Source organism: Jaculus jaculus, chromosome 4, assembly GCF_020740685.1.
Source record: "Jaculus jaculus isolate mJacJac1 chromosome 4, mJacJac1.mat.Y.cur, whole genome shotgun sequence".
NCBI classification, from domain to species: Eukaryota; Metazoa; Chordata; class Mammalia; order Rodentia; family Dipodidae; genus Jaculus; species Jaculus jaculus.
The window spans coordinates 167516359-167544116 of NC_059105.1; the positions used below are offsets into that span (position 1 = coordinate 167516359).

General features: G+C 40.5%; 1 protein-coding gene across 6 annotated transcripts in view; it reads left to right on the top strand.

Moving 5' to 3' along the window:
• The window catches only part of Zbtb20 (zinc finger and BTB domain containing 20), a 770503-nt gene that overhangs the window by 474184 nt on the left and 268561 nt on the right, over positions 1 to 27758 (top strand). The gene's annotated exons all lie outside the window — the stretch shown is intronic.

A 27758-nucleotide genomic window follows, 5' to 3' on the forward strand; every position in this document is an offset into this window, starting at 1 on the left:
TGTTACTTGTTCTTGTGTACCCACTTTGTAGAAATATTAACTGAAAGACACCCAGAAGTGAGCCTGCATCCCTGTGCCTGAGCGTGTCTTTCCAGAAGGAAAGTAGAAGAGCAGAAGAGTTTTGTCTCAGTCCAGTTTTTTTTCCTCAATTTTTATTAACATTTTCCATGATCATAAAAAATATCCCATGATAATACCCTACCCCCCCACTTTCCCCTTTGAAATTCCATTCTCCATCATATCCCCTCCCCCTCTCAATCAGTCTCTCTTTTATTTTGATGTCGTGATCTTTTCCTCCTCTTATGATGGTCTTGTGCAGGTAGTGTCAGGCTCTATGGGGTCATGGATATCCAGGCCATTTTATGTCTGGAGGGAGCATGTTGTGAGGAGTCCTACCCTTCCTTTGGTGCTGGGCTCCCCTGGCAGGTAGTGCTGAGGAAGGACCAGGCACTCTGGTTCCTCCCAAGGGGTTGAGGAGGAGGGTGAGTGTCAACAGCCAGGAACACACCACCCGGGAGTCTCGTCAAAGCAGGAACTCACTTTATTGTTACAGGCGGTTGCCTATATAGCGTTGAGAATGAGGGTGGGGATTCTAGGATGGGGGAGAGGTAAAGGCCAATAGTAAACTGTGACTTTTGAAATGATTGGTTCTAAGCGCACGCGGGAATTCCAATTCCTATATAGAAGTAACAGGCCAGAGGCCATTAGGCATCTTGCTGAGTCATAGCTGGCCAGAGGCAGATAGCTGAACTTTAGCTAGGCTCAGGAAGTTCCACTAGGCCTTGCGTCTGGGCCTTTCAAGGCCCAACACTTTGGCTCTTACATTCTTAGACCCTGAGCCTTGGAAGTTGTGATCGAGATGTTACTCAGTACTCCAGTCACTTCTTTCCAGCACTATGATACCTTCTGAGTCATCCCAAGGTGACTGCCATCTGAAAAGAGAAGATTCTCTACCTAAAGTGAGAGTATTGTAAATATAAGGGTATAAATATTAAGAGAAGAGCTTACTGGGCAGTTTGATAAGCATAGTATATACATTTTTCCAGACATCAGCAGATGTTACACCCCTAGGGCTCATGACTACCCCTGTTTTAAGTTTTCAGTATGAGGGATGTGTTTTCCCCCATGGAGTGGGCCTCCAGTCCAATTGGAGGACAGTTGGTTTCCACTATGACAGACATGCCACTATTGCACCCCTTGGCTCTTTTGGGCTGACTGGCCAATTATAAGGCTTGCAGTGTCCACTGTTGAGTATCTTCACTGGTGGTATCTCTTTCTCCCATTGAACTACATGTAGAATGGCTTTTTCTAGCTTTCTGTCAGCTGGTCTACATGGAGGTGGTTATCAGCTCAATTCCAGCAGGATTTCTCAGTGGCCTTGCAGCCCAAGTATATGGAGTCTTCAGCAATAGGGTCTTACCATCTATTCCTGGTGGGAAACCAAGGGCCTCGGCAATGGTCAGGCCAGGTTTATAAGGACATATCAGAGCTAGAAGATGCATAAAGGGCATATCTCTACCTTTCAAAGGAGGAAGGTAGATGTGCTAAAGAGAACAACAGAGCCATGAAGATGGCTCAGTAGATAACAGCGCTTGCTGCACAAGGAAGAGGATGTGAGTTCAGCTCTGAGCACCCACATAAAAAGCTAGGTGTGGGGGCTGGAGAAATGGCTTAGCAGTTAAGGCGTTGGCCTGCAAAGCCAAAGGATCCTGGTTGCACTCTCCAGGACCCACATAAGCCAGATGCACAAGGGGCTCACGCATCTGGAGTTCCTTTGCAGTGGCTGGAGGCCCTGGCATGCTGTCTCTCTCTCTTTCTCTCTGCCTCTCTCTCAAATTAATAAATATATTTAAATATATATATATTTATATATATATATATATATAGGTGTGGCTGGGAAGGCTTGCAGCCTCAACCCTAAGGCAGGCAGAGACAGGAGGATTGCAGGGGCTCGCTGGACAGCCAATAAACAGTGAAACAGTGAGGTCCAGTTTCAGTGAGAGACTCTGTTTGCGGAGAATATAGTGGGAGAGTGATAAAGGACCCAGCGTCTTCCTCTGGCTTCCACACTCATTTGCATGCAGAGCATGTATTGCATACACACTCCCGTACATACACCACGTACCCACTGAAAAATAATAGAGAAAGGGTTGAGACTTCTCTTCCTGTTTGTTGTTGTTTGGTCTGCGTAACCTTGGCAGGAGCAGCAGCTATGCCGGGGATCAAGTAAGGCAGGCCTATTTTGCTGCACTCACCTCCAACATAAGCATATATTCCTAATAACTAGTAATTTTATGAAAAGAGTGAAAGGGAAACTCTCCATGAAGCTAAAGAATGTTGACCAAACATGTACTTAAAAAAAATAATAATAAACCAGGGCTGGAGAAATGGCTTAGCAGTTAAGCGCTTGCCTGTGAAGCCTAAGGACCCTGGTTTGAGGCTCGGTTCCCCAGGACCCACGTTAGCCAAATGCACAGGGGAGCGCATGTGTCTGGAGTTCGTTTGCAGTGGCTGGAGGCCCTGGAGTGCCCATTGTCTCTCTTTCTCTCTGCCTCTTTCTCTGTCTGTCGCTCTCAAATAAATAAATGAAACTAAAAAAAACAACTAATGATTGACACTGGGGAGTTACACCTTGATACTTCTGTGGGAATGAGATAGTTACAATTCTCATTTGACTGCTTTTGCTACAATCCTTAGACTTCAGTACCTACTTATCTTCCTATTTTAAAGGATAGTGAGTTCATGGTTTGTTATAAAGGTTTGCACTGGCTCAAGAGAGACAACGGAGCTGGGCGTGGTGGTGCACCCATTTAATCCCAGCACCCGGGAGGCAGATGTAGGAGGATTGCTATGAGTTCGAGGCCACCCTGAGGCTACATAGCGAATTCCATCCAGGTCAGCCTGAGCTAGAGTAAGACTCTACCTTGAAAAACAAAAGAGAGAGAGAGAGAGGGGGGGGGGACAGAAACATTGAGATGAGATGAATCAAGATGTTTTGGCTGAGGTGGTTAAGATTTGATTGGGATGTTTCCCAAATATCCCTGATTCTAAGATTTCTCAGGGTCATCTGTGAAAGGTGCAAAATCTCCAATCTACTTTAGACCCAGAAAACAGACTCTGGCATTCTCAAATAAGAAATATCAGGGGGCTGGAGAGATGGCTTAGCGGTTAAAGTGTTTGCCTACAAAGCCAAAAGACCTCATTTTGATTCCCCAGCATCCACATAAGCCAGATGCACAAGGGGGCATATGCATCTGGAGTTCATTTGCAGTGGCTGGAGGCCCTGGCATGCCCATTCCCCCCCATCTCTTTCTCTGTCATAAGTAAATACATACATACATACATAAAATATATTTTTAAACAAAAGAAATATCAGGGATTAAGATAATGAAAATTTAGGAAATCTGCTCTGATGTACTTTTTAGAATCCTAAATATAGGATATGATATGTTACTTTATTTCACATAAAAGTAATCATATTGACACCTTTCTCCTTATCCTTTCTTCAAGAATTCAAGGCATTCCAGGTAAAGCCAGAGTCTTTCTCTAGACCAGTGTTGTTTAAACAATCCTATATTGCTCCTTGTCCTTGCATATCAGTGTTCTTAAGAGTTTGTATTTCCCTTTCTCACCCAATGTCCCTGCCTAATACATGGTTGTCACATAGAATCAAAGTTCTCCAAATTAGGTCTTTGGAGCATGCATTCTAGATCTCAGAGCTGTGACCTTACACTAATATGTATCATCTCATTGCTTCAGTTTTAACATTTAAGTAATGATGAGGTTACATAAAACATTGTGGAATGATTCCATACACTGTTAGAAATATTAAATGTCTTCCACACTTTTCTTTGCAGACCATAAACCATATTAAGATGATATTTGTGCTTGATAGGATATGCATTCAGCATTGGAAATGTCCATAAGTCTTATTTACAAACTATTCCCAGTTCATGAAACTAGTCTGAGTCACAGTTTAATCTATGATAACTATTCAGATATGTATTTCTGTATGAATCTCTTAGAAATATCTTCTAAGGGAAATTTTTTGACAAGAATTGGTCATATTGATAGCCACGTGATAGAAACTGATTTCTGTTTTTAGTGTTTTATTTTTATTTATTTATTTGGGGGGGGGCAGAGAGAGAGAGAAAGAAGGAGAGAGAGAATGGGCATGCCAGGGCATCCAGCCACTACAAACGAACCTCAGACACATGCACCACCTTGTGCATCTGGCTTACGTGGGTCTTGGAGAGTCGAACTGGGATCCTTTGGCTTTGCCGGCAAGGATCTTAACCACAAAGCCATCTCTCCAGCCCAGAAACTGATTTCTTAAAAGGGAAACATAATGATAGGATGTATAGGTAGATGGCTGAAGAGACTTTCAAATACAGAGAAGCAAGTACATTTATACTCTTCAGCTAAATATAGTGGACTGGTAGTAAAAAAATTTATATATATAGTTTTATATATATATATATGTATATATATGTATATGTATATGTGTATGTGTGTGTGTGTATATATATATATGTCACCAAGGAAAACCAGTGTTGCTCCAGAGGCTCAACAGCAAAAACAGAACAGTGTCATGGTAGAGTTCACATTTCCTAAACTCCTTTGTCTGCTCAGCGTGTCTTCAGTGTAAATACACATGTGACTGTGGCCTGTGCACTCATTCACACTTCAGGGAAGCCCGCCGTTTCCTTTTCTCTCTCCATTTTAGCAGTGGGCATCCTGCAACCTTTTGATCAAGCTGACTTTGTACAGTTACAGGACTGAACTCAGCTATGCCAAACATCCTTGAGGAAGTTGACATTTGTGTACTTTGAAAGGAAAAAAAAAAGAAAAGTGAATCCCAACTGCTTCCTCCTGCCCTTTTGATTAAGAGACTGGTAAGTCAGCAGGAGAGGTGCTGCTTTTAACAAGCAGGGGTGTGCAGCAACTGATTGGTATCTTTCTTTGAAAAAAAGTAGAAAAGATTGATGTTAAACAACACTAATCAGAGTTGATTACAGGGACTGAATGAATTCATTGATGGGAAAGAACTGTGGTTCCAGAGACAACAAAAGAGATTAGATAATAGTCAGGGGAATCATATTTGGAATAGTTCTGCTCATCTCTGACAACCAGGAATCAGTGCCTGTAGCTCCATAACTATTCCCCAAAATAGGTGTATGGTTCCTTAAGTGCAGTTCTCTTCGGGAACATTCCTCACTCTGCATGTCCCAGCCGGCTTTCTCTTTCTCTTCGTTTAGGCTTAACCTTCCCTAAACATCCTGTCTAAAGTGGTGTTGCCATGCCTACATGAGTTTGCTATAAGCCGCAGTACCACTCCCCACACACCGCCTCAGACCCCCTGGAACCACCCGAGGTTTCCTCCCAGGACCTCACTCTGCCCGCCTTTGCCACTGCCTCATTCTTTTCTGTTACCTTTACCTGGCACCACTCCCATCCTCTCTGGTCTCTGGCTGTTTAACTTCTTCTGTTTTTTCATTGAAAGCCAAGGTCTCGGGCTGGAGGTATAGCTTAGCGGTTAAGCCACTTGGCCTGTGAAGCCTGAGGACCCAGGTTCAATTCTCCAGGTCCCAAGTAAGCCAGATACACAAGGTGGCACATGCATCTGGAGTTTGTGTGTTTGCAGTGGCCACAGACCCTGGCATGCCCATTTTCACACACACACACTCTTCCTCTCTTTCTCTCTCTCTCTCCCTGTCTCTCTCTTTCTTGCCCTCTCTCTGTGTCTAATAAATAAATAAATAAAAATTATTTCAGATCTTACATCTTAAAAAATCTTAAAAATCTTAAAATCTTAAATCTTAAAAAAAAAAGCTTAAATTAAGTCTTAAAAAAAAAAAAAGTCAGGTCTCATATCTCTGTTCTCCCCAGCTGCTGATGCTTATTGGTAGCACTAATCACTCTGTGTTATAATTAGTTGAATATTCAGTGTCTCTTTTCCTTACCAAACTGAAACATTTGAGAGCAGAGACTTTGTCTTTCATCACTTGACCACTGATGGTAGCAAAATATGCAGACCATTTTTGGTGTTTGATTAGTATGAATGAATTAAATGAATGAATGAAAGAAAATTACCTCCCTATCTACTTTCATGTTTTAAAATGATAGCCTAAGGTTAAATTTTTTTTTTTAAAAAAAAGAACCCAAAGAAGAAATTCTTAGGCAGACTGGATAACTCAATGGCTCTCTACTTACTAAAATAGTAATTAAACAAGGGAAATGGGAAATCAAAGAGCATTCACTCTTGCTCTTTTTTTGTGACTATCAGGTTGTTCCAAGCACTCCACTTCTAATATGAGGAAATCTTTCGGAAAACCACTTAGTCTCTGACCAGCAAATAACGTGTGGTTTATGTTGCAAAACATTCGCTGTTGTTATATGACCATTAATTATATTCTGCTGTTTAAACAGATTTCTCCTTTAGGTGCTCCCAAGTATTCATGATATATCTTTGACATAATGTTACATTCTATCCCATGTCAATAATCTCATGCAGATGGAGTCATCATCTGAGTGCCTTTGAAGCAGTATGTTATCATCTCAACAATGAAGATATACTTATTATTTCTAATAATCTCATACTTTAAACTCATAAAAAATGTATTTCATCCTTCTTTGATATGTGTGCACGACAAGTGTGGGGCATATTCATGTGTGTGAATGGGCACAGATGTGTGGAGGTCAGAGGGCAACTTTGGGTGTAGGTTCTATCTTCCCACCTTCTGTGTTCTCCATTGAAATTTCCGGGATATTCTGCGTCTCCAGCTCCCCTCTCACCACAGGTGCGTTGGGCTTCAGGTGGGCTCTGTGGATCCAAACTCAGGTTCTGAAACGTATATGACAAGCACTTGATCCGTGGAAGCATGTCCCCAGTCCTGTGTTTTCTTCTTATACAGCAACAAGTGTCTTTTCCTTTCAGCACACAGAGGGGGACATATGAAAACTTCCCCAGGCCGTGTTAAGAGGACTCATTGATTAGTCCACAGTTGCAGCATTTTAATGTGATTTGGCATCTTGATGGTAACTCCATAAAACTTAGAAATGAGTAGCTTAGTTTAACACCGTGCTAAGGGTGCTGTGCAGCTGGAGAAGAGAGAACGTGGTCTAAGGACACCGTTTTATTACATTTACCCAAATGTTGGCTACATTAGTGGCAAGAACTGGACTGAACTCCATGGGGTTAGAGAACCGTTTCATCATTGCTGTGTCATTTCATTTCAAGTTTATATAAGATTATTCTTGATTCATTTTTTTTTTTTTTGTTTAGTAGACAGTATTATTTCAAATTTCAAAAAGCACATGTTTGGAGGCCACCCTGAGATTACATACTAGTGAATTCCAGGCAGCATGGGCCTGAAAGAAAGACCCTACCTCAAAAAAAAAAACCCAAAATAAAATAATAATAATAATGTATATAGAAAAGCCTTGTCTCTTTCTCCTCACTTACCTGTGTCATCTCCCCTAGTTTCCCTTGGTAATTACTTTTGCTAACTAATTGCTCATGTAACTGTCCAGTGATCTTATTCAGATCAGATATGTTTTTATTTCACTTTACACAAAAGCTGCAGTATTCTCCAGCGCACTTCTCCAACATCCATTCTCCATTTTGCACATCTTTTCCTATCAGTGCAGCAATCTCTTTTACAGCTGCGTAGTATTCCACAAATAAATAAGCTTCATCCTTTTGGAAAGTAGTCTAGTAACACACCTTGTGAGTAACACCACTTTACAACCTGCAAGTTTATCTTTAGTACACAAGCTTCTGAAACTTGGAGAAAGCAATTTCAACAGGGGTTGGATCATTTAGCAGCCGCACTAGCAATACTGTTTTATCCCAGTCTAAACAAAACAGTATTTTCATTAGATTTTTGAAATTTTGCCAAGTATGTCAGCAAATGAGAGTACCTCTGTGTAGTGTTAATTTGCATTTTCTTGTTTTAAGTAATACTAAATATCTTTTGATATGTGTATTTTTCTATGAGGTGTCTATTTATTTCTTTTGCTTTTTCTTTCTATTGACTTATGGGTCTTTTTTCTTACTGTTGCCTTACAATTTACATAATATAGCTGATAATAACTAGAAGAGCAGCAAATTTTCCCCACTTTATCTTTTTTGTTTTGCTTATGATTTTTTTCATATAGACATTTATTTTTATTATAACCAGACTCTTGAATACTAAATCATAAATGGAAAGTCTTTGCCCATGTCAAGATTATAAAAGAATTCATTGTTTTATTTCTATTTTCCTAATTTTTTTATTTTTGGGGGTTTATTTTTAATTATTTGAGAGCAACAGACAGAGAAAGAGGCAGAGAGAGAGAGAGAATGGGTGCACCAGGGCTTCCAGCCATTGCAAATGAACTCCAGATGCGTGTGCCCCCTTGTGCATCTAGCTAATGTGGATCCTGAGGAATCGAGCCTCGAACCGGGGTCCTTAGGCTTCACAGGCAAGCATTTAACCACTAATCCATCTCGCCAGCCCCCTAGTTGAGTTTTTATATTGAGAAATAGCCCTAGATATAGTGGTACATGCCTGTAAACCCAATGAGTTGCAGGACATCCTAGGCTTCATGGTATGACCCATTCAAAAGAGAAGAAAGAAAATAGAAGAGAAGAATACGATTTTATTGCAAAAGATATTTTCAGGTAAAAGAGAATATTAGAAGAGAGAAGGCAAACTGTTCTCAGAGATTCATAAAACATGACTAGCCTATCACTTGCATAGTGCACCAGGTCCCATTCTTTCTGCTGTCATGATGCAGCACAAATACAATGAAACAGGGTAATCTGGATAAAAGAACAGTTAAGGATGAGCGACTTTGCTCTCAGGTGGTCACCTTCTCTCTCCCTGCGTTAGTCTTCAGTTGTTCATTTCATTGACTGCATATTTGCACATTTATTTGTTTCTGTGAGACCATGTGTTAGCAAAATGAGTAAAAGTCATTGTTTGTTGGGCCAAATTCTAGTTCTTTAGGCACGGAATATGCATGGATATGCTATAAGCCGGTAACGGTCTATAGAACATAGGTAGTTAGGGGACGTCCTGACTTCATCTGCCTACTCCAGAGCACACACTCAGCCATAATTCTCATCTGAATAGATGTAGAGAGTAGGATTATTATGTCAGTAGCAGTAAGAAAAAATACATCTTAAAGGTGCTTTAGTTCTATTGGAAATTAGTTCATGAAGTAATTAATTGGTAATATTTTCAAATTATATAGCAATTAGTTTTTGGAGAGAGGTTTATGCCGAAAGCTTTTTTCTATACCTCAGTTAATATTTCTTAACCCTACGTTATATTTCACTTTCATTTTTCAAAAGTAGTCTTTCTTGCAACAACTGTTCTCGGTACTAGGGTTACAACAGTAAACAAAACACACCCGTGATCCTTAACAAAGAGCTAATGTATGAAGGGACAGAGCAGAAAAATAAACACACGCACATTCAAAGCATAGCAGAAGTGAATAGATGCAATAGAGAATGATAAAGAGGAGCTGGCTGTGGAGGCACAGACTTGCAATCCTGGCACTCAGGAGTCAGGCTAAGGGGAGAGGGCTGGCCACAAGTCTGAGGCAGTCCTGGAGTTCGTAGTGACTTCTGCGCCCATTTAGACTACCAAGGGAGGGAGACCTGTCTCACAACAAAAACAGCAAGGAGGAAACATTAGGAAAGGGACATTTTTACGATGACTAGAATCAGAAACTCCTAAACATTTAGGAGTAGAGTTAACAAGACATGGAATGTGTGATTTCCCCAAGCAATGGAATGACTTCAGAGTAACAAAAAAACATGAATGTAGACATATAACTGACCAATCAGTTATGGCGATGTTAGCTCTAGTCAAAATCAAAGGACAGCTTTTATTACACTCTTCTACAGCCATCTCACTTGTGCTCAGGCCACCTCTCAGTCACTCTAAGGACCCACCTTAAACAAGTCTATAGTACTTATCATTGACAATGAAGGACCAAAGCTGATGAGATTAGAAGCTGGCTAGATTCTTGTCCAAATCCTGTGATATGATTAGCTTTAAAAGATGAATCATGATATTCTCAGCTGGAGTCAGAATCCTTAGAAAAGATGTTTCCTCCACCAGGAATTTTAAATCTCCCCGGTGGAGTCTAAAGAATCAAGAGATTGTGATGCGTTATTTTACTGCCTATGGAAATCATGGAAGTAGGCAGGTTGCGGACTGCACTTTGTTCTGACAGATTATTGATGGAATAATACTCTTTGGTTGACATATTCCTCCATAACTCAGCCCCAGTTTATAGTGTGTGTGTGTGTGTGTGTGTGTGTGTGTTTTATCATTGCTCACTTTCACAAGTCAAATGATTTACTTTTGTTCCCAGTGAATAATAACCTTTTTGGTGATGTTGTTTATCCTGCTTCGCCTGACCTTTTGTCTTACACTCTCTTTTCTTTCTTTCTTTTTTTCTTTTTCTGAGGTAGGGTCTCACTCTAGCTCAGGCTGACCTGGAATTCCCCATGTAGTCTCAGGGTGGCCTCAAACTCATGGCGATCCTCCTACCTCTCTGCCTCCCAAGTGCTGAGATTAAAGGCATGTGCCACCATGCCCAGCCTCTTTTTTTTTTTTTTTAAATACCAAGAATCCTCCCAATTCTTAACTCAAAGCGTCCTCCACTTGGATTCTCCCTTTCGTAAGCCATTTTGTGAGGCCATGAATAACATCTGTTTTATGTAGCTCTTTATTTAACGTATTTATCTGTCTAGTGATCACTTGTCAGCTATCCACCCTCCCTAGCATACCTGGTATTCATTGCATAATGAGTGAGTAGAGAGCAGAGGACAGAAAAATGAATGTAGAAAATAGTAAGATGCAGGTAGCCAAATAGATCCCATTGTCTAATTATGGAAAATTCTTAAATACAGGACAAGTGACCCTGGTTTGAATTGTTCTAGACCCAGAGAGACTGTCTGCTGGCTTCCCAAACTATCAGCATGTGCAGGGTAATCTGGAATGAGTCTTGTGAAATGTACGAGAGTGTTTCTGAGCCACTGAACCTACCAGGCTCGTAGAGGTATAGACCGCGCTGGCCTTTAGCAGCTGACACCTGTTGGCACGCTGAGGCCAGATCTTGTTTTCTACCTGAGCTTTAAAGCTAATTTAAATATATATGTATATATTTGATAAGGTTTTTATGCTTTTGAGTAAATTAATCTGATATTTCTGAACATCACTGTTTTTCCCAAGGTCTGGGCAGCAGATGGTTTATTTTGTAAGTTTTATTCTTTCTGAATATTTTCCACAAATAAAGGGATGTACTAAGATTAAAATAAAAATAGAAATAAAGCATTTGTTTAAAGGAAAGTACTGGCACCTTTATTTCAAAGCCCTAAAATGGGTCAGGTTGTTGCCATGAAGTACACTGTGGGAGCATGCAGCTCCCCATCAGTTAGTAACCCGACACACTCATCTCTGATGAGAATGAAGGGAGAAAACAGCCCGTCAGTCCCCAAGTTGGGTTCAGTTATGAGTTGAAGGTGAAGTCAGTACTATTTCAGGTTTCACTTTATTTATAGGCCTAACTAGTAAGTATAGGGTTTTCAAGAAAGCAGACAGGGCTCCTGACCCCAGAGCCTTCTCATGTCATGAATATAATGAAACTAGTGCAAGTATCATTAATTCAAACCACTGAGTTATAACCCAACATGCAGAGTAAATACAGTACTCATTATTTTACTTAGTTGCGAATCTCACGTTGAAGGAGTTTCTAACTTTTGCACATGATGTGTGTGATGGGCCTGCAGGTGAGGCACTGTTGTTACATGGACATTCTGTGAGACCTCGTGGGCCTGACAAGGAGAAGAAGGAACCTGCCTTGGGAAACGACTGGGGTTTTTAGTCAGGGAACTTGAAAAGAGGGAGCTAAGACATAAAAGGACTGCTAACCCACAGAGGTTCCCACAAAACCCCCAAGACCAGCCTCCACCTAAGACCCTGCCTGCCTACGAGTGTTCATCTCAATCTGTTAGGAATCTTTCTCCATTAATTTATAATGTAATTGCTCTGTGACTTGATGACAGAGGTTCAGCCTATACATTGTCATAATCACCTTCTCCAGAACACATCCAGTATGCAAAAGAGGCAAACTTATAAAGCGGTAACATTAATACTTTTTCATGTTTCGTATACTAAATGCTTTCATCACATTCTCTTCTCATTTGGTCCTCACGGTAAACCTCCGTGGGAGGTGCTGTCCATTTCAGTGTTGAGTAAACTGAGTCCTGGATGCTGTGCTGTCTTTCTGGCACTTCCTGTTTATCCTTTTCTCTGCCTCTGCCTCTGTCTGCTTGTTTTCTCTCTCCACACACACACATACAAATACAAAAGCTATGGGCATAGTTTAAACCTCCACGTCAGAAGCCACGTGAACCTAATCTGGAAGATGGTCTTGGAATCTGTGGGGTCACACTGATACGGAGTCCCATGCTCATCTGCTCCTTAATAAATTTCTGATTGGGCAAGTTTTTCAACACTTCAAGTCTAAGTTATCATCTATAATGTGGGAATAATAAGAATAGCAACAGTAATGGCATTATTTTGAATGTCAACTGAAACTAATGTAAATAAATTAATGACCCATAGAAAGCAACCAACAAGAGCCAGAAAAAAATGGTAATTTATCTTATTTTCAATAATAATAATAATGATGTGAAAATTCTTAAATTTGATAAAAGAAAATAACTTAGTTAAAAAACGAATAGTAGTGCCCCAGTGTTTTCATGAAAGACAGGATGTGATCCCTTCTTCAGAATATGACCCTGACTAAAAAACGGCTGAATGGTGTTGCAATTAGGTCAGTTGCCTAAGGTGGAACTCCATGTGAGTTGCCTCTCTGCGCTCTTCTGTCATTTTCCTTAGTCTTTGGAGAAATTTTAAGTCAGTGCACCTTGCCTGAAAGTGCCTCTGCACATACAGAGGAGAAGAACATTGTTTCACTTCCTTCCTTGATGTTGGTGCAGACATGGTAGCAGCAGCCTTCTGCGCTCTCAGTCCGTCCTGTGACATCGTGCTGTGTCATCAGATAGCATGAGGAACATGGTTTTCAGGGGACAATAGTAAGTAAAGGAAGAACATGCGTAACTTTGGGTAGTGCCACACATGGCCTGTGCTGGTTCAAACGTCTCGTGGCAATCAGAACCTGTAGTGGTGAACATTGTCTAGAAGAGCGCGTGGCACAGCAGACGTGGAGCTCGTGGTCCCCTCCCCGTACCACCTACGGGACGTAGAGACGCCTCCTCCTCCCAGCCAAGAAGGGAGAGGCGCTTCGCAAACTAACTGTTGGTACCATGACTTTGACAGGGACGCTTGCTGGATGAGAAAATTACAAGAGTTGTCCTTTTTCTGTACTTTACCCTTTTAACTCTCTTATAAGTAAGAGGGATTACATTTCTTTGATTTATTTGAAAGATGTTTATCTTTTAAAATTTTGTATCTTAAAGTTTCAATATAGAGAACACACCCAGGTAAGTCTGTGGCTTACTTTGTAAGCATACAATTGAAAAATTAAAATGGGTAAATGTGGGCTGTGGAGATGGACCAGTGGTTAAGGCACTTGACTGCAAATCCTAAAACCCAGGTTTAACAGGTTTAATTCCCCGCTACCCATGCAATCCAGATGCACAAGGTGGTATTTGCATCTGGTGTTCATTTGTGATGGTTAGAAGCCCTGGCATGCCCAATTTCTCCCCCCTCCTATGAATATATAAATAAATAAGTAAGCATATTAAAATTGGTAAATGCATAAATAGAAGTGAGATTCTCCTTTTCCCAAAAATATTTCATAATATAAGTGATGTATGGGTCTGTTCAGGAAAAAAAAAAACTGTTTAGGTCAACATATATACATGTATTTTCATTATATTTAGATAGGAAGGATTATGCCATATTTTATGTCATACAATTCTGCCATATAGCACATAATCTTTTTTAACCATTCCACAGTATTTTTGGTAGGGGTACCTAATGATTTATCTTGACCAATCACTGAATATTTGATGAATTTATATAATCAGCGGAATCTAAGAGCTTTTTTTTTTCAGCATGATTGCTAAAGTTACACAAAACTGTTTACTGTATGGTCACAGGAGAAAATACTGTGTCTCTCTCCGTGTGTGTGTGTGTGTGTGTGTGTGTGTGTGTGTGTGTAAGGTATTAGGGAGGATTGCCTTTATAAGGTAAAGGCTTTAAAGCATAAATCTGAGAATGGATACAGGTATCACACACAGATGGCACGTCTGGTGGCCCTGGCAGGACCGTGGCCTCACATGAAGTTGGCATTCTTCTTGAGAGTCTACATGCAGTCACTGATTACAGTGTCTGAGATTTTACTGCAATTTCCATTCCAGTTAAAACTGATTTTTGTCTTCAAAATAAAAGCCTTTAAAAAGAGGAAAAATAATTATTTTTCCCATGGCAGGAAATCTGAACGCCTTTCACTTTATCTCCTAATAGAAAAGAAAGGTACTAAGAAATCACTGAAAAGTTGATGCAAAAACAAAACCTCTATTGAATGTTTCAGCTATGGAACTTTTCTCTTGAAGTATCTGATAATGTCCTAAATACCCAAGGCGGAGAGAGCCAGATGCAGAAGAATCATTTACACCAAGGCTTATTGTAATTCCAGTAAAAAGGCAGTTGGGGCTTTGTGAAACAATTTTACTGTAGGTTTTTAAAAATCTACCCATGTGCTTTGAAAAGGAGGGGGGAATTTTGTTTGTGGGCATTGGCATGATTGCTCGGTATAAATGTGGAGATTGTATGCGTTTAATACAGAAAAGTAAATGCTCAAGCCGGCAGCTTTCTAACCTTGAGAGTGTGGCTGCTTTTAATGACACAGTGTATCAAGGTCAAGAGAAGGTGCCCTCAGCAGATGGAAGACTTTCAAAGTAAAACAGCTTCATTTACATTTAAAATGTATTGAGTTGTGTACACGGTTTCTGAGGACCACTTGGTTCTAGTTATAATCATGGCTCACTTCTACTGTAGCCCCATGTCAGTTAATTGCCTTACCTCCTCTACCTCCCTAGTAGGTGTGTTTTCTTTGGAATGATTCAGAGAAAAGACGAAGGCACCCTACAATATCTTGTGACAAACCCACTAGGTGTCACTGCTCTTGGTGTGACCCTCAAAAGAAGCAATCAGAGGACACATCTGAGCCTTGGAGAGGAATGGATTTCATTAAGCCTTGACCGTTGACTTTTAATTTCCATGAACTGCTGGAGAGACTTTCCCCATGTTTATTTGTGTCCATTCCTTTTATTTCATTTTGAATTTGTTTTCAGAACAAGCTAAGCATTATTTATATTTGAGCCATACCTTGTTTAGAAATAGTCTTTTCATACCTGTTCTGTACCGTGTATCTCCCTTAACTTCTTAAATACCACACGGTGAGATGATTAAAGTTGCTTGAGTTTCTTGGTAGCATCCTTTGTGAGGAGCTCCGATTGAGCTTTCGAGATGAGATACCATGTGCCTTCTTGTGTGTGGTGTCTGTGTGTGTGTGTGTGTGTGTGTGTGTGTGTGTTTCTGATGCTTTTTCTTTCTCTTTTTCTTTTCATACTTATTCTATGTTCTTTCTTCTTGCTTTCCCAATCTCTCTCTCTCTCTTTATTTCATGAAAATTCATTTCTCTGTGACATTTAGAGGCTCTGTCTGAGAGGTGTCTGGAGCGGTGGCCGGCTGCGTACATCAATAGTTTCTTAGAATCTGGCACACTGTCAATATTTGGGGGCCCCGATAACCGCACTTAAATGTGGAACCCAGCAGCCATCACGCTATCAGTGTATCAGGAGCCAGTCCGAGTGAGTGGATATTAGCCTGTCACATCCTTTTATAACTGGCGGCCCATGCCTTCTGCATCTTTCTCTGTGCCTTATTTATATGATGTCATTTTTACCTACTATGTACTAAAATAATAATCTTCCCAACATGTTCTGATGAAAGCTGAAATAAATGGCATCGTTGAATAATCTAAATTTTGAGGTGTGAATAGTATGTAGGTGATGGAATACTGGCAATGTATTTTCAAAATTGTGTTCTAGCAGATTTTTGTTTGCTTGCTTTTGTTTATGTTTTTTGCCAAGGTTATCATATTTAGGCCAATGTTGTGACACTTTTATGATAAAAATGTATGTGTTCCTTAGGCTACTGGGAACTTTTGGGTAAGACATCTATCCTTAGCATGCATTTTATTCTATTTTGATAGAGATTTAGCTGTATGAAGAGGAAATATTAGTAAGTTAGAGAAGTAAAGTTGGTTGTTTTCTAAAATAAAAACTTGAGGGCTGGAGAGATGGCTTAGCTGTTAAGGTGCTTGCCTGCAAAAGCCAAAGGACTTTGGTTCGATTCCCCAAGATCCACATAAGCCAGATACACAGGGTAGTGCATGTGTCTGGACTTCGTTTGCAGTGGCTGGAGGCCTTGGCATGCCCATTCTGTCTGTCTGTCTGCCTCCTTCTCTCTCTCTCTCTCTCTCTCTCTCTGATTCTCTCAAATAAATCAATCAACAAATAAATAAAATTTGATATTTTCAAAGATTTCTTTGTTATCCTCACTATTATGTCAGTAAAATGGCCCATTTATAAAAGATACTATTATATCAACTTTCCTATGACATGCTCTAAATAACTGTATATTGACCTTGCAAGATCAGTGAGGGAAACCAATATTAGGAGATCTTAGTTACTGAAGTACTGTGTGTTCTCAGCTCATATGAGACCTTGGACATTGTGCTACAAATACATCAAGAATCAGAACTTTAGAAAAGGAATGAGGAAGGTGAGAGTTGACCAGATGCCAGTCTTATCTTAGAGATCTGTGTCTAATCTAAGATGAGTAGGAATGAATTTTCCAAGTTTTAAGTCATGCTCAGACCAAGCAATGTAGGTTCCCAGCTAGCAAAACTCTTACGACCTTTGAGGGAATCATGAAAGCATGTTTTCTATGGGCACATATGACCAGCAATAACTCCTGAACTGGAATGACTCAGATCTTTGTCAGATATGATTTTTAACTCGGATTGCTGACAAGTTGATACCTGCTTTCCATGTAATATCTCTAGCTTTCCCACATATAACAGAACTGAGAAAGAAATGCCTAGCAAGCAGCATTAATCTTTCAATACAAGTGACAATGGAACTTTAGGCCTTTAGTTTTACTAAAGGAAAATGTACATGTCTGTTGACTTGTACTCATTGTTATTTGTAGCAGAAAGTCTCCCTGGAAGGGTTGTGTTCAGCTAGGCAGGATGCATGGAAAAGGGAAAAGTCACAAGGGCTCCAGCCATCAGAAACCACCTAACAATATAAGGCAGACCCCAAAATATGAAACAGAAGATGTGAGCTTGTACATGGGGTCTTGGTATTTTTCTTCCTAATTCGTAGAAAATGCAGTGTAGTAACAGGCAGTTTCTAATGAAGAAGCACATGAGAGCTCCTGCCTCTGTCTGTAACTGAGTCTTTCTTGGTGGTCTCTGAGAGAAGGGAACACATGCACACAGTATGCACCACTGACTACTGGTTGTGAGGTTTTCCATTTGCTTTTCTTTCATAACACCAAGCCTTCAAGATAGAATATGGAACATTCTCAGCATCTTCCATGGATAACTTAGAAGCGTGTTTATCAAATTGTTGATAATACTCATCTGCCAGGCTGTAAACTTAGCCTCTTCTTCCCTAGATAGAGCTTTATTTGTTCTTTGTCATATACTACATGTTTCATGTTCAATACTAATCCATTCTGAGGCAGACACTGAGACAAGGTTGTGGTGAAACACAACTAGTCTGCAGAATTTATGGTAATGATGATCACTTGGGATATACCTTGGAACTGTATTTGATTTTCACGATTATAATTTGACCATGTCTTCATTAATACTAAAATGCTCTCTTGCCTGAGATGAGGAAGATGTAGGTTCTTGCTACTTTAACTCTTGGTTCTCTAGCTTAGATTTTGCTTCCTGCTCACAGAACAAAATTACCAAGTTAAGGATGGGGAAAAAAAAGTCTTGATGGGAGAATATGTCTGGCCTTGCCTCAGCAAGGAGGGCTCCTGTGGCTGCCAGCTACTGGAGACTGCTACTAGTTTGAAATAGCTGCCAGATGTCAAGAAAACACTTGAAGAAGGGTTACTATGAAGGTCTACTTAACACAACGTAGAATGTACTGTTGTTATGAAGATGAGCTTTGTCTCCCCAAGGGATACTTCACTGACAAGTGCAAAATCCAATAGGCCCCAAAACCCTAACCCCAAGATATGAGTAGTTACATTACTAGTTCTGTTGCTAGTCACAGGATGGCTATATTCTTAAATCTGCCTGTTTTTGCCATTAAATAATCATTCTTGGTATTAGTTCATGAATGAGTGATTTATTATGATTCCCACTCCTGCCTTACTAAAATGTCTACTCGTCAACCTTCAACTCAAAAGTTCCCACGCATGAGTGGTACCGCTAGTGGAGTACTTGCTAGACTCTTCTCAAAAGCACCCAATTTACGTAAGATTGTACTACATGTTTTATTCTCTTTAAAGAAAAATGTTTTATTATTTTGAAAGAAATGAGCATTGTATACTCCTGTATGATAAAAGTCCTTTTGTTCGATAATTAGAAAGCTTATACTTTTCCTTTTCTCCTGATGTAATAATTTCCTGGAAGATACCCACTTAACCAGCAGTGACATGCAGGCCTTACAACCAAAAGTAAGGAGGATGAAGTTAGCATGTGAAAAAAAAGTCTGGACATACATAATAGTAGATATATATGGCACAACTGATATCTTTATACCAATTGTAGGTTTTTATGGAAACTTAAAAATATACTACTATAACATATAATATTATAGTATATATATATAAAATATATATTATAGCACATAATATAATATATATCATATATATAACATATAAAAATGAGAAAATGTTAGACAGAAGAGTTGACTGAGATAAGTAATCTTTTCTTTCTGGAGAGTTCTAAGTGAAATATAAAGGCTACTTATTAATAACATTATGTTTTAAAATCAGTATATAAATTAAAATGCTACTCTGTGGCTGATTCCCGGGAGGATTGTTGTGCTGGTGAAGTCCAGCTCACTGCTTTAAGATGATGACACAATCATGTTCTTTATCCTTAGCCGGCCAGAAGGAAACTTACTGTTTGGGAAAGCGCACCAGAGGGCAGCCATTCAGTACCTCTACGTGCAAGTGGTGGGCATGGAAATGTAGCTCCTGTTCTACACGCGCCACCCTTGGAGAGCCGTCATGAAGCCAAGTGCGGCTCCTTAGATCCCATCAAAGTTGAAGCCTCCCTGCTGCTGCATCTTCTGTAGTTGTTGTCTGCCACTTGTAGCGTCACAGAGTCTTACTCTGCAGCTCAGAATGGCCTGACACTCACGATGTAGCCCAGGGTGTCTTCCAACTCAGGGAAGTTCTCCTGTCCGAGCCTCTCAAGTGCTGGAGTTACAGACATGAGCCACCACACCCGGCCTGTTGTCTTCTTTGGCCCAATAAAAGCTCGGCTTGACTAAGACAAAGCTATAGTTTTAACTTAACTCCATGTCACTAGCAGAGCTTCAGTGAAATTTTCCTTCAAAATTATAAGGAGAAGTAACATTTCTAACCCATTCATTTTGTGGAAAGCACTTTGGAATTCTCAAGCAGTGACCGGTGAGGAATCAGAGTCAATGCAGAGAAATACAGAGGTATCATGTCACTGCAGTCAACCTTGGCTTCTGATGTTTCTTTGAAGAATTTAGATTCATGATTTTCAATATTGGCAAGGCGAATCTATTCTAAATTTTTGGTACAGGCATTTCTAAAATCACAAAATAAAGTAAATTTTAATTTAAAATTAGATTTTAAGAAATAGGCATGGAAGAATAATACAAAAATCACATCAACAAGATGCCACTTATATATATAATATATAATATATATATATATATATATATATATATATATATATATATATATATATATATATATATATATATATATATATAGGCTTCTATACTTACAGACAATAAACCATGATATTTCCCTCCTCCCCCCTACTTTCCCCTTCACAACTTTGCTGTTTATCATATCCCCTGCCTCTCTCCATTAGTCTCTCATTTAATTTGATGTCATCATCTTTTTCTCCTATTATAAGGGTCTTGTGTAGGTATTGCTAGGCACTGTGAGGTCATGGCTCCTGACATCAAGGCCAATTTCTGTCTGGAAAGTTGCATTGTAAGGAGCAGTACCCTTCCTTCGGCTCTTACATTCTTTCTGCCACCTCTTCCACAATGGACCCTGAGCCTTGGGAGGGTGTGATAGAGATGTTTCAGTGCTGAACACTCCTCCATCCCTTCTTCTCAGCACTATGTTGCCTTTTGAGTCATTCCAATGGTCATCACCATATGAAAAGAGAAGCTTCTCTAACCAGAAGTGAGATTAGTATTAATATAAGTATGAACATTAAGTGTAGTGCTTTCAGGGCATCAAACCAAAACTTTTGGTTTTTCGAGGTAGGGTCTCACTCTAGCCCAGGCTGACCTGGAATTCACTATGTAGTCTCAGGGCAGCCTCCAACTCATGGTGATCCTCCTACCTCTGCCTCCCGAGTGCTGGGATTAAAGGCGTGTGCCACCACACCCAGCTCAGGCAATTGATTTCTATGAAACTGTTTAAAAGAGTACTGACACCTTTCAGGAACTAGGCAAAATGTGTTAGAAAGCAGAGAAGAAAATATTTCTTCAGGTGGTTTATTTCTCAGGTATTTGTTGTTTTTTAGTTTTTTGATTTTTGTTGTTGTTCTTCTGTTCCTTCTGTAAAGCTACTGAGGATAAGAGGAAAGAAACAAAAATGCCAAAGGCCATTTGTATTTTTAATTGTGTTTGATCATGGTGATGAATATAATAGAATAGAATGAAATAGAAATGCCTCCACCATTTCAGTAGAAGGAAAGGATCACACTGTAACCACCATTTTCTATGTTAGTTGACTTGTTACAGACATGAAATTGTATTTCATGAATTTTTAGCAGCTGCCAGAAAACTTTCTTGTAAAGAAAGGATTAGAGTGTATTGTTTAGTATTTTTTTTTAAGTGTGATAGACTTTTAGTGGAAATTTTCATCACATTTCACTCCAGTTTTTGCTGTCAGTATTCAATGTCAAACCCATTACCATTATATTCCAACCCTTCCCTTCCTCTAGCATTAAGTGCAGTATTTTTGACTCACTTCCCACAATATGGAGCCAACATTTATTGGTTCTATACGCTATAAGATATGCAAAAGGTCCATAGGATACTGTGTATCATTAAGTGAAAAGAAATCATTCAAACGTTTATATGTCCCAAACTCTCCCAACCTGCCAGGTGCTCTTCCAGAAATGATGATACACAGGTAAATGTGTGCTGTCCCTGAAGAGTGCTCACACGTAAGTGGTAGAACCAGTCGTGGAAGCAGTATTACATAAGAGTATAGAGAAAGGCGTGTGCAAGCTGCTATATTGGTTTGCCTAGGACAGTTCTGTTTTAAGCCCATAGAACTGGTATAATTTTTCATAAGTTCCTTTTGCTCTCAAAAGTGTCCCTGTTTGGACAATAAATTATATGGTCACCCTCTAAATAGCCACATCAATCAAATCTACCTGACGCTGTCAGGGAAGATTTTCCACAGAATGGGACAGAAAAGCAAAAGATTAACAGTGCATTGCAACATGTATCACGTGCATCCAAATGAAATGAGACAGGGTGAACTGATTAATTTCCATTTCTCTCAGACTTGTGAGAAGAGTGGAGCAGGCATTTAAGTCCAGCTGGATAAGGGGAGAATGTGGCAGGACCATCTATACCAGTTTTGTTATGTGATGGGCACAAGGGTTGTTAATTCAATCAACAATTAGGCTGGCACCTCCCTGAAGCCCTCGGGATTGAGAGGTGGGCTGAGACAAAACTAGAATTCATTAGGGGCACAGTGTAGAAAGACAGGTTGAGTTTCAATATGAGGAAGAACATCTTTGCACACAGAAAGTGTCCCAAGGTGGGACGGGGCAGCCTAGGGGCTACGTGTTTATTTCGGGCTGTGCCACCGTGAGCCTTGTTGGGTATCAGAGTGTGGCTCACACCAGTCACTGGGTATGGAGCGCCCCTCACCACATCATGGCCCTGAGAGTCTTTTCAGGTAGCTTTTAAAAATTTTGTAAAAAAATAAATGTAGGGCTGGAGAGATGGCTTAGCGGTTAAGCGCTTGCCTGTGAAGCCTAAGGACCCCGGTTCGAGGCTCGGTTCCCCAGGTCCCACGTTAGCCAGATGCACAAGGGGGCGCACGCGTCTGGAGTTCGTTTGCAGAGGCTGGAAGCCCTGGCGCGCCCATTCTCTCTCTCTCCCTCTATCTATCTTTCTCTCTGTGTCTGTCGCTCTCAAATAAATAAATAAAAAAGTTTAAAAATAAATAAATAAATAAATAAATGTAGAAATAGCATTAAGAAAAACAGTGTTAGCATGAACACTGAGAACCACTCTGAATGCACATTAAATAGAAATCAGGAAGTGTAACGCAGGCCTCATGGGTCATGTTTTTTGCCACCCCTACACGGCAAACAGCTGTAGGAGGAGTAGGGGAGACGAGCTTCGGGGGGGGGGGGGCTTATGTGGCTTGAGCTCATGTTAACTAAAGATGAAGGAGCTGCAAAGTCTTGCTTACCAGTCAGATATCTGTAGCTCTGACTTACATTCCAATGGGATGGGACAAAGCTATCACCACAGATAAACACAGCAGAGAAGCAAACGAAGGAAGATCCTGAGCCATGTTCAAAGTTTGGACTGTGTCGGGAATCACTGTCATAGTAGGCATTGTGTCCACTCCTTTTTTCCACCTGAAAATAGCAGACAAGTGACAAAAAGAGACTCCCTTGGGTAGCAGGGGCGTAAAGACTGGGGTAAATTAAAGCTCCATGCATGCAGAGGGAGAAGCGCTTTGGCAAAGACACAAGGTGATGCCAGCAAACAGTGCATTCACGGCAGATACTTGATGAGGCGAGATCACTGTCACCTTCTCCCCTGAGCATTGAAGCAAGAATGGCTCAGGGCTAGGGAAGGGGTGGCATCTTGATATAACAGCTCATAGCTCTGCTTTCCCAGAGACCTAAGGATAGCAAACACACCTAGGGCCCAAAGTCTCTCTCTCTCTCTCTCTCTCTCTTGCTTTTTTATATCTAAGTTTTGAATTTCTGCACTTACAAATTAAGATGGCTTCCAGTGAAGCCCAGACGAGGCATTTCTGAACATGGTGGAATGGCTGTAGTTCTTCGGTGGCTTAAAATGTGTGGGTGCTGGAGGAGGGAAAACAATGTTCAAGTCTTTGCAACGTATGTTTTTATAGTCAGGTATTTAAATCCAAACATTTTAGATCCTACATTAAAAAAAAAAAACGAGAAACTATGCACCCATGAGTACTGAAAGACTTAAATTGCATATGTAAATTGTATAATGTGGCAGAGGATCATTACTAATAAACTTTCTGTGCCTGCTGTTTTTTTCTGTAGTGCCGTGCAGCCCCCTATCCTAACTCCACCCTGGTTTGTACCAGTGATTTCGGCACAGTCCCCCGCATATCCCCCTGTCCTCCACCTCTGACCCCTTCTCCACATAGTCTGTTCACATCTCTGCTGAAAAAGTTGCTAACATGTTGAGAGTTATCCTTTCAATTATTTGAAAATTTAATACCAAGAATGGACAACCATTCAAAACTCTGCAAAAAAAAAAAAAAAAAAAAAAAAGGTAACACAAGAGATTACCATTCCTGTTCTTGAGTTCTAAAGGGTGCATCGATAGCACAACGAAATGTGCCAAGGTAGCCAGGCGTGGTGGTGCACGCCTTTAATCCCAGCACTTGGGAGGCAGAGGTAGGAGGATCACTGAGAGTTTGAGGCCACCCTGAGACTACAGAGTGAATTCCAGGTCAGCTTAAGCTAGAGTGAGACCCTACCTCAAAAAACCAACAAAAAAAAAAAGAAACAAACAAACAAACATGCCAAGGGACTAGGGAATGTGAACTCTGTTACTATGTCCTACCCTCTTCATAACAGATTAAAATGGCTTGCCAAAAGTCACTGGGGAGGCCTCAGATGAGGAATCTTGAATTTTTGATGAGATCTTAAACTCTTGGTCCCAAGTCTGCCAGGGTTTCCATTTACTCTGAAAACGTCGGCCCAAGGGTGGTTCCCAAGTGCTCTTTTGTGTTATGATACGGCTTCTTATCACATAGTTAAAATGTTTTCCAGCTCTGTTTGGGCCTCTAGTTACCCATGACACATAGGGAGAAGACAGTATAAACTCCCTGCTTAACAGCTAACGCTGTCCTTGTCACCAAAACTATCATATGTTAGATCACATGTCAGTGTCTGCAGGATAGCCAGGCCCTTGTGTCTCAGGATCTACTTGTTACCAGTGAGTTTATGTGCCTTGAAGCATATGGCCTTGATATATGATCCCTGAGCAAAAGAGCAAGGTATTTCAAGCTGGCCACAATTTTATTGACTCTTACAGGCTTGCTTTGTAGTCATTCCAATAAACTAAATGGGAAATTTCTGATGCTCCAAGCTATCCAGTTCTCGGGGCTCTGTTTCATGATTCAGAGTCCAACAAAACAACTCAAGAGTGCTTTGTGTGACACTGTGACCACAGGGATAAATAATTGCTTAGTAATTCTCTTTGAGGCAGAAAATTCTAAACATGGAGGAGCTGTTTCCCCTTAATGGGAGCCAGAAATCCTGCGAGTGCTTGAAATGGCATTCACAAGTCTGAATGGTAAACAGATAAAAACAGGAGTGCACCAGTTGCACAAATGACTTGCTTGTCACAAACTTGTCATTGCAGTCATCTAACATTTTGTTCACAGAGCTCGATAGAAAGTATGGAACCAGCAGGCCCTGCTGACGTTTTGGCTTTTGCTCAGCCTTCCTCCAAGCGAAAGCATCTGCAGGACCGTCTTTCTGTTCTAGACCCCGTATCTGCTGGTGTTAGCTGGCAGAGGTGCCTGACTGCTGCATTAACAAGTTGATGGCAAACAACTTATTCCTGCAATTGAAGCACTGCTGTTTGCAGCAGGCTGCCATTTTGACCTTCATTTTATTATAAAGAACCCACACAGAAGGGAGCAGCAGGAGGATACCAGAACCACTGCTTCTGGCTGTTTAAAGTGACCAAGACCACTTGTTCAGGGCTCAGGCAAATGTGGCGGCATACTGGGCATGCCAGGCAGTTCTGTGAGAGTTACAGAGGAATTCCCTAGTAAAACATCAGTGTTGTAAACATACCTGGTCTGTCCCCAAAAGTGTTCTTGTAGGTTGTTCACAAGGGAAGGTCTTCTCCTACATTCTCTATCCAGCCCTTCCAGACATGAAAATAACACCTATGAATGCTTTAAGAGATGTTAACAGTTTGGAAATTTCAGTGTGAATTATGTATGCCAGCTTGACACATTGGCTTGTTTTGTTTTTGTTTTGTTTTCTGCTACTTCTTGAGTTCCTCATATTGCTTGCCTCCCTTACCTCTTTCTCATTCAGCATGATAACCCAGAGTTGTCTAAAGGAATCAGAGCCTTAGAAGTCCTCCAAGACACCACCAGTCTACTTCTAATCCCAGTTGCCAGCAGGGAGTGTTCACATGCTGGGCAGCCTCCTGTCTGTGTGAGCAAGGAGCCCTCCTCCTCTCAGGGGGCCACACATTAGGTGGTCCCTGAGGGCACATGCTGTCAAGCGGATCCTGTCCTGTCGGCACACAAAGCCTGACGGAACCTGTAATAAGAACATAGCCTGCCCCTCACCTCCAGGAATAGTACCTTAGGATCAGTAGAGTATTTCCCCCAAGATTTTCACCTGTCATAAAGCTCAACTTCTCTTTCTCATCAAGGTGCCAGGTGCCATGTGTTCCTTCTAGACTGTTCAGGAGAGTTAGGGGTACACTGACGGTGTCTGTTCTGGTTTGAGCATTCCTATGCAAAACTCATTCTCCATGTGTTTTCTGGCTGGTGCCTAACTTGCTTTCATTTCTTAAAGTCTTGCTGTGTGAAAGTGACTGAAAATGATCGTCATTGCTCAGCCATAGGCATCCAAACTTCTTGCAGAGTTATGTTGGGCCTGAACTTGTTTGTGTAGACTTGGGAAATTGACCACAGTATGTCTCCCAGGTAAAATGTGTTACTCGCATCTGCTGCTGTAATCTATCCCTTTGCGTTGTGGAGCCCCTGCCTCAGAGGACAGGTGGAAAGGGTGGGAAAAGAGGGTCCTTTGTGTAGTGAGAGCCGGGCACCAGCTCAGGAAGGCCAGCATAAGCTGAGGCGGTGGCTGGAAGTTCCCAAGAAAGGAAATATGCTAAGGAACAATTTGAATTTTTCTTGTTTTTGTTTTTTTGAGGTAAGGTCTCACTCTAGCCCAGGCTGACCTGAAATTTACAATGTAGTCTCATGGTGACCTTGAAATCACAGTAATCCTCCTACCTCTGCCTCCCCCCCGCCCCCCCAGTGCTGAGATTAAAGGTGAGCACCACCATGCCTGGCCAATTTGAATTTTTAATGGTATTTTTACTGGCTTTTTGTTTCTTTTCAATATATTTTTATTTTATTTTATTTTATTTTATTTTATTTTATTTTATTTATTTATTTGAGAGATAGAGAAATAGGCAGGTAGAGAGAGAGAGAGAGAATGGGCACACCAGGGCCTCCAGCCAGTGCAAATGAGCTTCAGATGTATGCGCCCCCTTGTGGATCCTGGGGAATCGAATCTGGGTCCTTTGGCTTTGCAAGCAAGCACGTTAACCACTAAGCCATCTCTCCAGCCCCTTTTTCTTTCTTTTGTAAAGTTCCTAATAGTATATCCATATGTATTTGTTGTTTTCTTTCTTAATAGAACTTAAATGGCAAAGAAATGATATGCTATTTTTGATTCAGAAAAAAATTAAAAATAATTTTCATAGGAACTCTTTTTTTAAGATACACATTAGGGAATAGATAATGGCAAAAAAGAAGAATGAAAGGAATATTCTCTTTCTATTCAGAAGAATAACTAATTAGTTATATGTGTACACATGTTTTTAATATATATTTACTTAATGATCATTTTAACAAAGAAGGGAAGGGAAAACTCATGTGGGATTAATTTCATTAGATTTATAAAATTTCAGAATAGTTTTTGATCAGGGTGACTTTGTGACACTTTCACCTGGAAGGTGTGAATGCTGAAACTCAAAGAAGTTGTCTAAAGGAAATCACATGCCCAAGATGAAGGCCAAAGCCAGGCCCAAAACCAGCATCTGGGTTTCCATTTAGGTAGCGCCCCCTCAGTGATTACATTGCATTCTTTATAGCTTTCTTTTAAAAATCTCCTTTTAATAATTTGCATCCATGTGCTTAAATCTAATAGACCATTTGCTACTGTGGTAACCGGTGCTTAGTACTGGCTGGGCGAAATAAGGAATGCACATTTGAGTAGTTTGAAGGTCTTTCTAAACTATATTTTCTCCAAGTACTATAAGGAACCTGTGTTATTTCAGTTAACTTTATTTGCCCTACTTAGAAGGTTTTGAAGAATCACCTTTTTCCCATATTGTACCTTAAAACATTTTTAATGGGTCTATTCCATTAGTAATTATTTGCTTAAGCAGGTCATATTTGACCATTCTTAGATATAAAATAGTTGTTTTTCAGAGTAATAGAAATCTGTTTTTTAATCTC